Here is a 3,133-nt window from a genome sequence, read left to right as displayed (position 1 = left end):
ATATATATATATATATATATATATAGAGAGAGAGAGAGAGAGAGAGAGAGAAAGAGAAAGAGAGAGAGAGAGAGAGAGAGATTAATATCGCTAAGTCTCTCTAAAGGAGACTACGGCAGCGGTACTGGAAATTAATAGTTATCGCCAATATATATATATACATATATATATCTTTTACTTGTGACAGTCATTGAAGAGTGGTCATTCTGAGTATTTTAAAACATCAAAGATATCGACTAGATTATGGGTGAGTGATAATGATAATAGTTTACCCAGAATAGCAGCTCTTAGCTTCGAGACAGCTCGAGTATCTGGTGCTTGCGTTCTTCACTGTCTTCCTGGAAATATCTCTGAATACAACCTTGATCTTGACTACCAGATCGGCATTTTTCTCGCAGGTAGAACGTTGAACAGCTTTCTACACTGCGTCTCATCCAAGAGCTTAAAATTTGGGCAATTGGGAGGCCAGACATTTGGGCTGGTGAAGTAGACATTCTCTCACAGCTACTTTCCAGTGATATAGCAAGAAGCTGAGGTAAAGTTTGATCCTTTCACTTGTACGATTTTCACTTAGAAAAAAAAACCCGGAGTTTTTGCGTGGAATCAATTACCCTGACATACATGCACAAACCTCTTATTTTTGTTCGGAAAAAAGGGGTTCTAGTTTCTCCACCCCCCCTTTTCCGAACAAAAATAAAGGGTTTGCAGCATATGAGGAGGTCAGAGTACTTGATTCCACGCAAAAAATTCGAGTTTTTTTTTTTTTCTTAGTGAAAATCCTGCGAGTGGAAGAATCAAATAATACCGAAGCTGAATCCTGCTGCCACTCATAGGGCCTGCTTGCAGCAACCCTCTCCATCCAGAAATTGACCACAGTCTCCAGCAACTTCACACAGCCCCCTCAATTAAGCCTAAAGTCTGGTTCAGAATGTGGGGACGATTTCCATCATGATCCCATCGTCAGGACGCTTTCTGTGTCCTTTCCTAATGCCACGGCTTCATGTTGCAGCTGTCTACGTCACGTATTACAGCATTTACATTGTTCTTAGAGCATTGAGCAGCACTCATTACGCTGCATTTTTGATAGCCGGCTCGAATCATTATGATATAGGTAAATCTTTTCCAATATTCAGATGGCTTCCAGTGCACACGTCAGCTAATTTTTATTCGGCTACAATTTTAATCTTTTTACTCTCTAACATTGTAGAGTGCTCAGCAAGTCATTCTGCTGTTCCTGAAAAAGAAAAGAGACATAAAAAATCGTTTGATTTGTCTGAACACCCTGTATAGGTAAATATGCATATCAGCCTTAACTTTTTCATATATTACAATTCATTCAGGAAGGAGACAGTTGGTTTCTAATTTTAAAAAAACAAAAGGTCTATCATAGAATTCAGGCAACAACAATGATAATTGCATGAAAGTTTTGCATATATTTTCTGTTTCATTAACTGATACTATCGGTTAAGTTCGTGTTAGGCTGTCTTTTTCTTTCCTTGTTTCAGATTCACATTTTTTCTTGACTAACAAAATCCAGTGTACCTATGATTATTAGGATAAATGTATAACTAGAGGAGAAGAGCTGCAAGATTTGATGTAGGTGTGCATAGATAGTCCAATTATGTATGTATGTATGTAGGTATGTAGATATGTATTTATGTACGTACGTACGTACGTACGTACGTACGTACGTACGTACGTATGTATGTATGTATGTATGTATGTATGCATGATCAGGAATTACTAGAAGTTTAAATTCCAGACGTTTTTCTCTACCTTTTTCTCCTATCATCTTCTCTCTTCCTCTCCCTCTCTTTCCCTCTCTCTTACTCTCTGTATCTCCCTCTCTCTCTCTCTCTCTCTCTTTCTCTCTCTCTCTCTCTTTCCTTCTTCTTCTTCATAATAAAATCTAGTTTGCTGAGCAACAATTCTTTCGTGTCTATTCACTCAATTCCTTTCATTCCTTTAGATAAGATCCATTTCAGATACACTCCATCGGGTGATATTAGATATCATTCAGGTTTCTATTCTGTCACGCGCACATTTAATAAAATATTGATTTCGGCAATTCATATACATTGCCCAGGAAACTGAAATTGCCTCTTTATACGATATAGAATGTATTGAGTTTTGTTTGACTTTGTTCTCTCATGTGGAGTTAGTTTATTATGTTATGTTTGTAGGAATAGGAAGGTTCGTTAATACGTTTATTATTTTGTATTATATTTCTATATTCCTGTAATTGTATGTTTTCTTATTGGCGTGGCGGTTGTGTTGTATACGTCTTTATAGTAATTACATTATTTTTGTGAGATTTTTCTAATTCCATTTCAATACTTTTTTTTAAAGTTTTGGAACGAAGTTTTAGAAACTATCTTATATCATTTTTTTTATCCACTTTTATCAAGTTCATTCCCTCAATAGTACTCAATATCTTTCTCTACCATTTTATTTACTCAAAATTTCTGTCTTTCTTGTTTTCACTTCCACTGATCCTAACTAGATAACCAAATAATTATAGAGAGACAGATGAACACATACTCCTACACGCACATAGAAACGAACTCACACACAAATATATATATAAGTATATACATGTGTGTGTGTATGTGTTTCTGTATGTATGTGTTTGTGTGTGTGTGTGCGCACACACATTACATTTCGCATTTATCGACTTATTTATTTGGTTGAGTAACCCAATATAACCGAAGTTTGAAGCATTAACCAACCCAATATCTGTATAAGATTAACTCTATATTATTGGGTTCTTTCATCGGTAAATGCTTGTTTTTTTCTAACCTTTTAATTTAACATTGCTAAAATTAAAACTCTTATATATGTACATATACATATGTTTGTATGTATGTATATGTGTGTGTATACATGTATACATATCTATCTATATCGATATATGTATATACATATATGTGTGTATGTGCGTGTTTGTGTGTGTGTTGTTTTCACGCTTTTCTCTCTCTCTCAGTCTTACACTTTGTTTCACTTCCCCCGTTGCTCTACACACCATATTCTCTTATTCTTCCTATATCGTTCTTTTCTCTCATCGTTTATGCATATGCATATATATATACATACATACATATACATATAAATACGTATATATATATATATATAT

This window comes from Octopus bimaculoides, chromosome 2, assembly GCF_001194135.2.
Source record: "Octopus bimaculoides isolate UCB-OBI-ISO-001 chromosome 2, ASM119413v2, whole genome shotgun sequence".
Taxonomy (NCBI): domain Eukaryota; kingdom Metazoa; phylum Mollusca; class Cephalopoda; order Octopoda; family Octopodidae; genus Octopus; species Octopus bimaculoides.
Note: the sequence above shows the minus strand (reverse complement) of the source record.